Source organism: Danio aesculapii, chromosome 5 (assembly GCF_903798145.1).
Source record: "Danio aesculapii chromosome 5, fDanAes4.1, whole genome shotgun sequence".
NCBI classification, from domain to species: Eukaryota; Metazoa; Chordata; class Actinopteri; order Cypriniformes; family Danionidae; genus Danio; species Danio aesculapii.
Window position 1 is genome coordinate 37750028 of NC_079439.1, and position 16000 is coordinate 37766027.

The following is a 16000-nucleotide window of genomic DNA, read 5'->3' on the forward strand; positions in this document are numbered from 1 at the left end:
TGAGAAATGCATTGACTGTTGTGCAAATGTAAATAGTGTTGTGAGAAATGCACCAAAGTGACTGAGAAAAACTGTAATATCAATGAGATACCATAAAAGTATAGGATTATACTAGGGCTGCACGATATTGGAAAAATCTGACTGGTACATATTCAACCAAATCTAAGCAAACAACAAGATTTTTTTCGATACTCCATCACCCAAGGAGTGATAGTTACTTCATTAGAGAGATCGGTGTTGAGTTGCACTGAAATAAAATCACACTTTTTAAGATTAGACAACAACTCATTTGAAACAGGACCAGATTCAATACCCATCAATGTACAGGATTCCCAGTCATAGGCTATTGCCAGCTGGTGTGTTTTACAAGTGATTTGGTGAGGTTTTTGAGAAAAAAAAAATCTTAAAAAACCTTGTGTTTGGTTTCGTACCTCATCGGCCCTACATCATGAATCAATGGGCTAATTTGCCTGATGCATTCAGGGTAGTAAATCATAAGGTGATGCTTCGGAATCAGACTTCAGGATACAAGTCTTTCAACAATCAATGATTCTCTATTTTCAGATGCCTCAAAAAATTAAATTATTCCTTCTGAAATGCAACGAAAAACACAATGTTAACAGTTTAGAGCAGCAACATCAAATGCCAGTGCTTATCTTCCTCTGGAACTACTTGTCCAAATATAAGACTCCACAAATCTCATTCTCAACTTTTGTGCTGATCAACTATAATCCCAAATCAACATTGCATATCTTGCGATGTGACTATTGTGGACACACACATTGCAACGATGATGCTAAAACATTACATTGTGTAGCTCTAGACTATACTATTATAGCACTATCTTCACATTAAACTAAATTAAAATGAAAACCGCTGCTTCTAAGACATTTTTTCAGATTTATTTCAGTTAAAGTTTCATTTAATTCAAGTAACAAAGAGGCTCTTTCATGATTTTAATTTGAGTTCAATTGTAGTTATTAAGGATAATATGCCTGGTGAGGACAGTTTAAATGTCAACTCTGCACTTATAAGCGACACATATTAAGGGTCTTTAGGCTTAAGTGGTCTAATCTAGTTTTTAATGTGAATAATGTAGGCAGGTGCAGGTTGTGATATTTTTGAGTGTGGATTATTTTCAAGATGCAATGCTGGTGTTTAAGTTTATCTTTGTCTTGCTGTTATATGCCGTTTTGTCCCCTTAAAAGAACTAAGGAATTCCCCTTGGTCCCCTTGCAAAATTAAGGAATGAATTTGTTTAATACATTTTTGCATCATACATAAAGTGTTAAATGTTTCATTAAAGGTAAAGTTCAACTAAAAAATGAAAATTACATCATAATTTACTTTCCCTCATATGGTTTTAAACCTTTATGAGTTTCTTTCTTTTGTTGAAAACCAAGGAAGATTTTTTTTTTTTTTTTGGAAAAATGCTAATTGCTGGGACCTAAAGACTTCCATAGTATATAAAACATACTATGGAAGTCAATAGGTGCCAGCTACCACCAGTATTCTTAAAATATATATTGTTTTGTGTCCAACAGAAGAAAGAAACTCAAATAGGTGAAGGGTAAATAAATGATGGCAGAATTAGAATTTTTGATGAACTATCCCTATATAATTATTCTATTTGGTGCGCACTGTATGATAAATACTTCATATTAAGACTGTTGCTGATTCTAGCATGGTGTCTTAGCATAATTTTTGTATCACTGACTGAAAAACTGATTATTATCAAAATTTGTCAAAAGTTTATGTATTAATATAACACCTTCCAAAAGCTAAATGTTATGTATGGGGGGAATTTTCACCTGCTCAGAGATGAGAAAGTGGTGTTTAATCCATTGAAAAGCTTATTTTTATCAGTTAAATAATTTTCACGGAACAGTTAATCTGTGAACTGGACTGACATTGTTTGCAAGTCAACAACTCACTGAATTAAATGATCAATTTTTTAGAGTAAGTGTCCAGTAAATGATTCACTGATCCAATCAATCCATTCAGCATTAATTACTAATAAATGATTTACTGATTCAAATGATCCGTTCAGAGTCTCCAGTAAATCATTCACTGATTCAAATTATTTGTTTAGAGTGAGTCTTAATGGGATAGTTCACCCAAAAATGAAAATGTATTGACTATTTACTCGACCTCAAGACATTTCAAACCTTAATGAGACTAAATATCTAGTGCTTATACACTATAGGCTCTATTTTAACGACCTAAGCACAAAGTCTAAAGCAAATTTGAGGCAAATGCCTTAATACAAAAGCATTAGAGGCATGTCCGAAACCACTTTTGCTATTTTAAGGACGGAAAAATATGCTTTGCACCTTGGCGCATGGTCTAACAGGGTTGTGCTTATTCTCTTAATGAGTTCTGGTTGTGTTTTGAGCATAACATGCATTAAACCAATCAGAGTCTCAGCTTCCATTCCCTTTAAGAGTCAGTTGTGTCACACCATGGTGCGTTTACTACCTATGGTAGACTTTGTAAGAGGAAAAACTGAATGCTTCACTAGCAAGAAAACAGTTAAACAGACCATCTGCAGCACAAGGATAAAGAATGAGCCTCCACAATTTGACCTCTTTACTTTCTCTTTACTTTTACTCCTTTACTTTCGTGGATAAGGAAACAGTGTTGTACGCACGCCACTGAAAAAATTCATTAGCCTACATATTTAATTTAGTTATATCCAAACAGACATCCTATTCTTATGCCTCATATGGTGAAACATCTCCAAAACCCGACAGGTGGACAAATCTAAGCTTGTTTTTATTAAAACAAATATAAAGAGGCATATAATAAATAATACTGCTAATAATAATAACAACATTATACAAAAGCAAATTGTCCTGAATAAACTTAAAAAGCCCCTCGACATGAAGAAGGCATGGAGGCAGTGGTTTTATATTTATATAGAAAATAATCATTTTTTAATATTTTTATCCTTAAATTTTTTTCATTTGTAAAGATATTTGTGTATTGCTGTACACAATGTGGTGCAAAGTGTGGTGAAAATTAGGTTAAAATAAGCGTTGGTCTGAAAATAGCAACAAATCTTGCGCCTTATTGCACCGGGTGTAAGATAGGGCCCTATATGACTCCAGTAATATTGAAAATGAGGACTTTATATTTGTAGGGAAGTAATAATTTATTAGTGTATCTCTACTTTTATTCAAGGGCCTAATTTGTGCACTTTGTCCACCCCTGAAGACTGGCAGTCCATCAACAACTTAACAGGGACATCACAGTCCAGACAGAGACTAGTGAAATGAAGTGACAGAAGTTTGTGCCGGTGTCAATGGGACTCAACACTTACATTCTACCAACAGCTCATACTCTCACAAAGACCAGAGATAACTTGATAAGTTTTATCGCTGCATAATAACTACCACATAGCCAATGGCATGTGCATGCTATAATCTGCGCAGTCTAATGTAATGTAACGCAATCTGCGCTGTTAAATTGATTTAGCACCGTTATCAGAATAAATGAGCTTTGATTTATAACCGAACATTAGAGATATGCTAGATAAAGAGAGGGAGGGAGACAGAAGAGAGCGAGAGATAAAATGGTCGCTTCTGCTGCCAAATTCTTCTTGTCTTTAATCATGTTTTTAAAAATCGTACAGTCTTTTTCACACAGACAGTAACATTTGCTTTTTGGACAAGCTCATTATGGACAAAAGCAGTAAATACCTCAAGTTCTGCCGCTCGCACACATCTGTCTGGCTCGCTGTTGTTTAGGTTGGACCTTTTCTGCATTTTCGACTCTCTGACGTAATGCGAGGACTTAAATAACACAGTGGGATGGCAGATGTGATTGTGGGGATGTTGAGAGATAGAAAGAGTGTAACTGTTTGTTCTGGGAAAGGTGCAGAAGTAGATTAAGATCCTGAGGGTGGAAGCTTATCTGTGTATGAAGCGTTACTGATTAACTTACCTCATGCATACGTAAAACACATAATTACAAAAGCCAAATACAAACACACATGTCCAGACCTGCCCTGCTGAGCTTCTGTCGGCTGTTTTCTATTTCATCTGGGCCGATGACACAGTTTTATGTCTGGTATACAAATAAAACTGATGTCTGAAATCTGGCAATGGAAGAAATGTCTCATAAGAGTCAAGCGCAACCAACTGGACCAAACAACTTGATCATCATCTTATATGAAAATCTGATACATGGCAATATACACTCACCTGCCACTTTATTAGGTACACCTTACTAGTAACAGTATAGACCCGCTTTTGCCTTCAGAAGTGCCTTAAGCCTTTGTTGCGTCGATTCAACAAGGTACTGGAAAAGATTTTGGTCCATATTGACATGATAGCATCTTGCAGTTGCTGCAGATTTGTCGGCTGCACATCCATGATGCGAATCTCCCATTTCACCACATCCCAAAGGTGCTCTATTGGATTGAGATCTGGTGACTGTGGAGGCCATTTGAGTACAGTGAACTCATTGTCATGTTCAAGAAACCAGTCTGAGTAGATTCGCGCTTTATGACATGGTGTGTTATCCTGCTGGAAGTAGCCATCAGAAGATGGGTACACTGTGGTCATAAAGGGATGGACATGGTCAGCAACAATACTCAGGTAGTCTGTGGTGTTGACACGATGCTCAATTGGTACTAATGGGCCCAAAGTGTGCCAAGAAAACATCCCCCTCACCATTACACCACCACCACCAGCCTGAACCATTGAAACAAGGCAGGATGGATCCATGCTTTCATGTTGTTGATGCCAAATTCTGACCCTCCCATCTGAATGTCGCAGCAGAAATTGAGACTTGTCAGACTAGGCAACGTCTCCAGGTTTTTCCAATCTTCTGTTGTCCATTCTTGATGAGCCTGTGCAAATTGTAGCCTCAGTTTCCTGTTCTTACCTGACAGGAGTGGCACCCGGTGTGGTCTTCTGCTGCTGTAGCCCATCCGCCTCAAGGTTGGATGTGTTGTGTATTCAGAGATGCTCTTCTGCATATCTCAGTTGTAACGAGTGGTTATTTGAGTTACTGTTGACTTTCTATCAGCTTAAACCAGTCTGGCCATTCTCCTCTGACCTCTGGCATCAGCAAGGCATTTTTGCTCACAGAACTGCCCATCACAGGATATTTTTTGGACCATTCTCTGTAAACCCTAGAGGTAGTTGTGTGTGAAAATCCCAGTAGATCAGCAGTTTCTGAGATACTCAGACCAGCCCGTCTGGAACCACCATGCTACGTTCAAAGTCACTTAAATCACCTTTCTTCCCCATTCTGATGCTCAGTTTGTACTGTAGCAGATCGTCTTGACCATGTCTACATGCCTAAATCCATTGAGTTGCTGCCATGTGATTGGCTGATTAGAAATTTGTGTTAATCAGTTGAACAGGTGTACCTAATAAAGTTGCCGGTGACGGAACGTAAATTACTTAAATGACATACAAGTTCATATTTGGATTTGGATATATAATGTATATGTCATATAGGCAACATATATTTCAAATATTGCAAAAACAAATCGCTATTTGCATATGCATTTTATTTCAACCATCAGATTTAAAAACGTACAAAAACATATAAACACATATTTAAAACTACAGCTAAAATATTTGAACATATATTTATGATTGAAAAAATGTATATGCAAGCAGCCATTTTTGCAATTTTTCAAAATTTATTGCATTTTATAAATGTGAAATCCAAATATGAACTTGTATGTCATATACAGGTACAGTATGTCATTTGCATATAATGCCATATATCACATTTCTATGTGCAATCAAACTGTCTACGGAAGGACTTGAGAGGCAGTTTGAAGGTATGTCTGTATTGGTATTTCTTTCCATTTGCATTTTAAACAGGTCCTATTCTGATTCAACAGTAGCGTTTAACTGCACATTGTGGCACGTGGCACTGTCGTTGGGGACACAAGTTTAAGTCTCGCCCGTGTCATTTCCTGGTCCCATTTCCTGCTCTCTTTTCCTCTTGTTTCCTGTCTGTCTTCTGTTCTGTCCATTAAAGACATAAAATCTCTGTAAATAAAAAACAGCTTTGGTAGCAGTCCAGCAGCTGTGCATCCCATCAAACAACAGCGATGCTGAGCACAGCTGGTGGATTGGTACTTAGGCTGATGTCACATTCAAGGGTTTCTGTTTTAAATAAATAGCAAATCATAAATAAAAACAATCATGTATTCATATTGCTACTATGTAAAATGCACTCCACTTTCCTGCAACTATTTTCATGCTGCACTGAAGTTTTGTTTTATTCTGTTCTTGTGTTTTGTTTTGATTTGTTTTTTGTTTTGTTTTGTTCTTGTTTTGTTGTTTTATTCTTGTGTTTTGTTTAGTTTTTTGCTTGTTTTGTGTTTTGTGGTTTGTTTTGTTCTTGTGTTTTGTTTTGTGTCTTGTGTATTGTTTTGTTTTTGTGGTTTGTTTTGTTCTTGTGTCTTGTGTATTGTTTTGTTTTTGTGGTTTGTTTTGTTCTTGTGTTTTGTTTTGTGGTTTGTTTTGTTTTGTTCTTTTGTTTTTTTCTTGTGTCTTGTGTATTGTTTTGTTTTTGTGGTTTGTTTTGGTTTGTTTTGTTCTTTTGTTTTGTTCTTGTGTTTTGTTTTGTGGTTTGTTTTGTTCTTTGTTTTTCTTGTGTCTTGTGTATTGTTTTGTTTTTGTGGTTTGTATTGGTTTGTTTTGTACTTGTGTTTTGTTTTGTTGTTTTTTTTGTTTTGTTTTGTTTTTCATTTTGTGTTTTCTTTTGTTCTTGTGTTTTGTTTTGTTTTGTTCTTGTGTTTTTTTGTTTTGTTTTGTTTTGTTCTTGTGTTTTGTTTTGTTTTTGCTTGTTTTGTTCTTGTGTTTTGTTCTTGTGTCTTGTGTATTGTTTTGTTTTTGTGGTTTGTTTTGGTTTGTTTTGTTCTTGTATTTTGTTTTGTTGTTTGTTTTGTTTTGTTTTTTGCTTGTTTTGTTTTGTTCTTGTGTATTGTTTTGTTTTTGTGGTTTGTTTTGGTTTGTTTTGTTCTTGTGTTTTTTTTTGTTTGTTTTGTTGTTGTTTTTTTTTGTTTTGTTTTTTTTTTGTTTTGTTTTGTTTTGTTTTGTTTTTTTGTTTTGTTTTGTTTTGTTTTGTTTTGTTTTGTTTTGTTTTGTTTTGTTTTGTTTTGTTTTGTTTTGTTTTGTTTTGTTTTGTTTTGTTGCCATCTTCATGGTACCTAAAACACAGAATTGGTGCAAACTAAATTGAAACTGAACTAATCCGGCTTCGTGGTACTATCAGAAATGGACTTTTGCTGCTTGTTCAAGCTGCTTATTTAAAATTAGTTGAATCAACGCAATTCTTAAGGTTGTTTTAGGACAAAAACCATTAGGTTAACTTAATGGATTTGTGTTGGGACAACATGAAGGAATTATCTGGAACCCAGCATTTTTTACACAGGTACCTGGTTTAGATCAGGTTCATTTTAAAAGCTTTATATATTAAATGTAAAAAAAAAAAATTTCCTTCAACTTAGTCCCTTTATTCATCAGGGGTCACCACAGCAGAATGAACCGCCAACTTAAACAGCACATGTTTTACACCGTGGATGCCCTTCCAGCTGCAACTCAGTACTGGGAAACACCCATACACACTTATTCACTCACACATACACTACGGCCAATTTAGTTTATTCAATTCACCTATAGCACATGTCTTTGGACTGTGGGGGAAACCGAAGCACCTGGTGGAAACCCACACGAACACGGGGAGAACATGCAAACTCCACACAGAAATGCCAACTGGCCCAGCTAGAACTTGAACCAGTGACCTTCTTGCTGTGAGGCGACAGTGTTAACCACTGAGCTACCGTGTCGCCCCTAAATTAGAAAATCATCTCAAAAAATGTTTCATTCCAAATAGCATTAATTAGGAGCTAGAATGACTGACTGATTTTTTTTAATTGTTTTGTTTTGTTTTCTTTTGTTTTTTGAAATAAAGGTTGTATAGAGTTCACATATTTAGCATCTCTTCATTCTTTATATTAATAGTCTGCTTGCTCAGTATATTTCCTACGCATTATACTCTTACTAAATTATGAGGGCAGCTCTCCAAATGCTACAGTTCAAAGCCAGATATCACAAGACAAGCTAATTCATCTGACACTAACTACTAAGAAAATTTCCCAAAGAGCCAATGGGACACAGTGGCATGTGGAGTGGAACTCACACACATCTGGAATCAAAATCCGTTTTTAATCAAAATAGATCATATTTAGCTGAAAAACAGACATGTTTTCCCGTCTGAAATATGACTGGTGTTGGCACACTGATTAAATTCTCATGCAGTTCAGGTTCCTCTGCTGTTTATTTTAAAAACATATTTATATATACATAATTCAAAGACCTCCAGATTTGTTGGCCCAAGAGTGGTTCTATATACAACAAATGCCTAAATGAATTTGATCAGTGATAACTTCTCATTCACTCTCCAGGATCTTTCATTTCACTAGATGTGATTATATCAGTCAGCTAGGAAGACTATAAAAGTTATTAAGAAGGATAAAGTAACACAAAACTTTTCATTGTTTCCGTGAAACCGCTAAACCTTCATTTTCTCTTTAGGGTCTGAAAGATTTCAATGGGCCTTTTAATAGCACAAAAATAGACCTACTATTGAAGTATCAGGTTAAGATTTAATGCTTTTTTCTAGCCTTATGAGAAATTATTATACACGAAATTTCAACTTGCCTGCAGTCTTTAAACATCCTGCATGAAAAATTGTCATTGGAGTCTCAGAGAACACATTGAGAATGTGAAAGATTGAAGAAATAACAAAGATTTTCTGATTGTTGGACACACCATAAAAGTGTAATGTTTTTAGTGCTTTACTGTCATGTGTTTTATTGTGTTCTTTTTCACAGTGTCTCTTGAATCATCCAGAAATGGGTTAAGTAAAGTATAAATTATATCCAGGCAGTTGTTACAGCAAAAAAGCCTGACAGGTTTATCGGCAGAATAAGTCGACATGAAGGAGAGAGCCTTTGTAAAAGCCTGAAGAACCTTATTCTGCGAAAACAACTGCCTGGATGTACTTTATCCCGCTTATTACATGACTACTTGACATAAAACGTAAAAATTTAACACAAAACTGTTCCAAGCTGTATTATTTTATAATTTCTTTTATTAAAAACAAAGCTGTCAGAAAGAAAAACTGCTGAATGTAGCATACACTATCCTACAAATTATTCAGTCAAAAGATGAAGCCAAACAGAATTTAAAAAAACGCAAAGCTGACTGAAATTAAAATGGCTGAATGGAGCATACACTAACCTACAGTTCATTCTATTCAATCACAAGATGCTGTCAAACAATATATATATATGAAAACGTATTTACTCATGGAAAAAATGATTCAAAGATGAGCCTGTGTTATTAGTTTTTGCAGTTCGGTATCTGGGAACAACAATACATTGGAGTGTCACGACTGACCAATCAGAATCAAGTATTCCAGAGAGCGTGTAATAATTTGTGATAACGACCTACTGGAAGTACATTATCCCCATTTAACTGTCGGCTACTTTTTTATATAAGCAAATAATTAGATGCAAAAATATTAATTTGAGTACAAATATTTTATCGTTAGTGTTTGCAGTAAATAGTGATAGATGATATTTACACTAACTGAAACTATAACAGTACTAACAGTGTTTAAATGAAGTGCAAGTAATGAAATGTTCTTTTTACATATTATTTGCAATAAATGTATTTAGAGTTTGTTTAGAGAAATATTAGCAGATATATGCGCCTCAGTATTAAAGAGCCTCTATTATGGGTTTTTGAAAATGACCTTCTATGTAACACAGCTCTAAGTGAATGAAAACATCCAGCTGAGGTTTAAATCTGAAAGTGTACTGTGTTTAAAACTATTGATACTTTTTTAACGAAATAGTCGACTCAGATTTGAATGAATGAATCGTGTTGGGTTTGGATCTTTTGCTTGAACACGTCGATGTCGATACGGTACATCACCAAATATGAAGTGCCGGATCCGGTACAATGTGAACACCCTTTTCCGTTAAGACAGTAGAGGAGCACAGGGGATCACGAGACTGATCATGACATGAAGATGACAATCACTGACAGATGGAGATTCAGCTGCGGGGAATAAAGGGTTAAAGTAAATTTTTACAATAATACCACAGTATAGCCCCTAGTGCTGTGTTTGTTTCTGTCATTTTTCTGATGATTAATATAGTAACCTTCACTGCAACATGGGATTCATCGGCTGTTTGCTATTAAAGGATTGAGCAACATAGACTATTATGTATGGGACTTTGTCGGACTTTGATAGTAACTGTTACAGTTCATATGGACCAGTTTCTTCTTCCTCCGGATCAGAACATGTAAGCGTATTTAAAATTGTTGCCTCGTTTTGTGTGGTTTGCAAAATATGTAACATTATTTAATTGTGTGTTGTAACTTGTAATCGCTCCTCGCGGGTTGTAATCACTTATCTATTATAGATCAGTGATTGTTCTGTATCTCTCAGGTTTCTGTGTGGAGTTTGCATGTTCTCCCCATGTACGTGTGGGTTTCCTCTGGGTGCTCCGGTTTCCCCCACAGTCCAAAGACATGTGGCAACCCCAGATTGATAATGGGAAAAAGCCGAAAAGAAAGTGAATGACTGAATAAATGCATATTATAAGACAATTAAAGTGTTTTTGACCTTGCATGCATATCAACTTGTTGATGGAGACCCGAAAACCAAAATATGACTCTTTTCTAATGTAAAAGAGTGGCTCTTTAAGTCTACATTATTAAAAAGTATGAAAAATACCATGCTGAGTGTAAATGAGAACAATTTAGCAAACTATGCCATTTTTCTACACTTCCCTAACTGTTTTCATACACCCTTTCTTATTAAATAATATAAAAATATGTTATATTTGCAGCAATATCGCAGTTATATTAATACCATTAAATTTTTTTTAAATAATTTAAATAATAAAAAGTTGCAGTTTTAGGAAACAACAAGAAAGCAACTTTAAAACTCCCTGATGACGATAAATAAATAGTTGTACGCAAAATATCAAATAGAATTTAAACATTTTATTAGCTCACCAAACGCAAAGCTTTCATGGAGAAAAACACCAACTGACGTCAGTTACCTAGATGAACCTGTGTTGTCAGTTTTCATTGGTTGTTAGCAGAAGAATAATTATATATTTGCTGTGACTGACCAATCAGTATAGGATTCCAGAGAGCTGTATAAAACTTCCCTCGGTAACATAAAAATAACACAAAAAAAACACAAAAATAATGCAGCGTTATTAACTGTTATTAACATCATCATCATCATCATCATCATTATTATTATTATTATTATCATTATTATTATTATTATTATTATTATTATTATTATTATTATTATTATTTTTGAAATATTAAGTGATGTTTAACAGGGCAAGGACATTTTCACAGTATTTACTTTTTTAATTTCCTTATTCTTTTAATTTGGTTGTATTAAGAGCATTTTTATATATTTTTAAAATATTTTGGTAACACTTTATAATAACTACACACTATAAATCATTTACTAAGCATTAGCATCTAGTGGATTTATTATTTGTTAAGCATTAACTCTACATTAATAAACGTTAGTAAGCAGTTTATAACTGCAGCTACAAATGCTGTTTTATTGACTTATAAGCACATTTATAATGTGCTTAATAATTGTATTTTCATACTTAGTTAATGATTTATTTTTCATTACTAAATTAAGTATCGCATTATTTACAAACCAGTTGTATTTAAGAGTAATTGAGGGTTTTTAAGATAATTCAGAATGAGTTAGTAAATGATTAATAAACTATTGAAATCAACATTTATATGTCTTATTATTCAGGCATATACTAATAGTTAACTAATATGTTAATAAATGCTTTATTAACTCAACTTCACACAATTTTGTGACCTAATCTAAAGTGAGGACTATTGATGCTTTATAAATCCCTTATAAATGACAAGTAAAGGCTCGGAATCAAATGAACAATAATATTTGCAATCTTTTCTAAAAAATAAAATGACTGTAAAGTTTAAACATTGCTGAATAACAGGAGTGTCAAAATACGGCATAAAACTGGATAAAACAACAACAATATAATAACTTAACAATATAATAAGATGCAATGTTTAATTTGTACAGTTATTTTATTTTAGATAAGGTTGCAAAGATTTATTTTTCATTTGAAGTACAGTTTTATTTGTGTCTCTTTAAATGAAAAGGAATGAATAATGTCATTTTTCCTGTTTAGAATTTAACTGAGCCTTTATTTGCCATTTATAAGGGATTTATAAAGCATAAATAGTCCTCACTTTAGATTAGGTCACAAAACTTGATGAAGTTGAGTTAATAAAGCATTTATTAACATATTAGTTAACTATTAGTATATGCCTGAATAAATAAGACATATAAATGTTGATTTCAATAGTTTAATAATCATTTACTAACTCATTCTGAATGATCCTAAAAACCCTCAACTACTTTAAATACAACTGGTTTGTAAATAATGCGATACTTAATTTAGTAATGAAAAATAAATCATTAGCAACGTATGAGAGTACAAGTATTAAGCACATTATAAATGTGCTTATAAGTCAAGAATACAGCATTTGTAGCTGCAGTTATAAACTGCTTACTAACACTTATTAATGTAGAGTTAATGCTTAACAAATAATGAATTAACTATTTGCTAATGCTTAATAAATGATTTATAGTGTGTAGTTATTATAAAGTGTTACCAATATTTTAAGTTTAATATTTTCAGCCTTAAGATGTTTTCGATAACAGATGTTAAAAATATTTTAAAAGGAATTAAAATTTCTCAGGACCGTTAATAATTTTGCCTTGAAAAATAAATATATGTGTATATTTTTATATATTTTTCTATTTATTTACTTTTTTACTACTATACCTTATACCATATTTGAATGCTTAAAAAACCTTTAGAGTTAACCTTGGGGATTCTTATACAATGAATTGATGTTGTAGTTTTTAACAGCAGTCTATACATCACTCACTCAGACAGCTGACACAAAACATAAATGTATATATGTAGTCTGTATTATTTTAGCTTGCGTGCTTGTGTTCGTACATGTCTTAATATACTTAAATGTCCTGTTAAATGTGTACAAATTATTACAGGCAGAGTTTAGCTTGTTTGACATCTGCTCCACGTGTGCCTGTCGTGATTTGTTCAAGCAAATGAGAGTGAACATCAAGCCATGTCCAAACAGGCAGACTGAGGATTTCATCTAGAGAGGAAAGGCAGTTAAGTTCATTTCATGTGATCGTAAATTTCCCTTTCGCTCCTTCCCACCTCCAATTACTTATGACTTGACTGTCTTGAGACATAACATTCCCTTCAGATCTCTCTCAGATAAGTCTTTCAATGGAATTTGCTGCGTTACTAAACTCTGTCTATCACACGTCACACGCAATTTCTGCTCTCAGACGAGCGATGAGGGTCTGATAAGACTGATGAAGTAATGGAGATCTGGTATCACATTCTAGGAGAAAAAAAAGAAGAAGACACAAGAGTTTCAATTTACCGTTGGGTGTGCCTTTAAAAGCATAGTTGTGTTTCATTGTAGTGTCTTTTTTTACATTAATTATTCATAAGTCCAACCAACGTGCCATATGAAATGGATCTAAAAATCATATTCCTGGTTTTATTGTATACTAGAGTTGCAAATGTCAACTTGTAAAAGACAAAATGCTGGTTTAAAATGGAATAGACGATAAAAGTGTAAAACACGTGGCGTACATTTAAATCAGTGGCTCCTAAAGTGGGGGTCAGGGCCAGTGTTGCCAGATATAGCTTAGACTTTTTCCACCCCAAAAGCTGTCCAAAACTTGCCCAAACAGACAAAAAGCACCCAAAATATTAGATTAATATTTTAATTTATTTAAATCGAAATTAACCTGGTTACTTGAACTGTCATCATTTTAAGCCATACAGCAACCAACACCAATAGAACCACAACATAACTGGATCACATCGAAACACTGCCCCCTCTCACCCACACACTGCACTTTTTGTATAGATTACACTCCCTGGAGTTTGTTTTACTTTCGAAATGGGGTATAAATTCGTCCCATTTGGCGTTATTAATTCTTTTGAACATAATTAGGTGCTGCTTGTCAAGCAGACAACATTTTTTTTCAATTGCGGAAAAAAAATGATCGATAAAAGTGTCACGATAAAACGCAGTGAGTTTAACTGCAGGCACTCCGTGATGCATGCACACACAAAGGGGAGTCAGATTTCAAGGACATAAAATTGGCATGGACAGAGGGTGTGTGTCCCCGCCAATTACTGAAATAATTTAATCGACTTCAAAATAAAACAATGCTCCTTTAACCCTTAGTAACCTACTTGTGCACAAAGGGTTAAAGTCAAGTTTGCTTTGAGTTCACTAGAATAATAATAACCAACACTGTGCAAATATTCAAAATTCAGTTTGGATTTTGGCCATGATTATGAAAAAAACATAATTATGAAAAACAATAATTGGGATAAAACAGTTAAATTGCGTCACACACCTCTTTAAATTTCTCTACGTTCATACCTCCTCAAAGCCAGATTGCAGAAAAATCATGTAAATTGACTTTTGCAGCATGGAACTTAATTCTTTTATTGTCATTTGTATTATTAAGTGTTTATTTTATATAATTAAGTACTTTATTAATTTTTTTTTATGCAAAAACATTTTGCGCAGTTGGTGGGATATATGTCCCACCAATGTCAACAGTGAATCTACACCCTTGTCAGATTTGTCTGGGAAGTCAGATGTTGATACAACTTTGCTTTACTTCTTCTTGCAGGTGGGCCCATGCGTTTTGCGCTATGCACTGGTCACTACTAAATGAATAGAGTATGAGCACACGGTTATGATTTCTTAAATAAGTTTCATATATAACTTACGTTTCAAAACTTCCCAAATTTTGTCCACCCGCCTATGCCATTTTTTACCTGCACAATCAAATTTAAAACCGCCCAATCTGGCAACACTGGTCGGGACCCCTGCGGGATTACTTGCTGATTTTCAAAAATATCATGTTATTAAACTATTAGAGTTACTAAATTTTATCCATAAAAATAGTTTGTAATAGTTACATAAAAAACAACATGCAAATAAAAATCCATCAGACTTTCAATTCTTTTTTCAGTGAATTGCGACCCCTGGGGTTATTGCACTAGATTAATGACACAGCAATAGTGTTAGTTGCAGCAGATTGATTATTTTACAGCGCAATGTTAAACTTTAACGCCTTGTTGGCGCCAATAGCCTAGTGAGTAAGTGCGCTGACATATAGCCACCAAGGTGCTCACGGTGACCCGAGTTCGATTCCTGGCTTGAGGTCCTTTACCGATCCTTCCCCTCTCTCTGCTCCCAATGCTTTCCTGTTTGTCCTCCACTGTCCTATCACATTAAAGGTGAAAACCCCTAAAAAAAATATTTAAAAAAAAAAACTTTAACACCTTTACGAAACTCATGTACATTAAAAATAAAGGCCACGACTGAACATAGAGGACGATCTTCAAGTTGCGGTCTCCAAAATTAAACCAATAATAGTTTTGTTATGGGCACCGCGGTGGTGCAGTGGGAAGCAATGTCGCCTCACAGCAAGAAGGTCGCTGGTTCGAGCATTGGCTGGGTCAGTTGGCATTTCTGTGTGGAGTTTGCATGTTCTCCCCATGTTCGCGTGGGTTTCCTCCAGGTTCTCTGGTTTCCCCCACAAATCCAAAGACATGCGGTATAGGTGAGCTAAATTGTCTGTAGTGTATGAGTGTGAATGAGAGTGTATGGGTGTTTCCCAGTGATGGGTTGCAGCTGGAAGGGCATCCGCTGTGTAAAACATATGCTGGAAAAGTTGGCGGTTCATTCCGCTGTGGCGACCCCTGATTAATAAAGGGACTAAGCCGAAAAGAAAATGAATAAATTAATGTATAGTCTTGTGCTGTAAACATTGTGCCCACCATACTCAT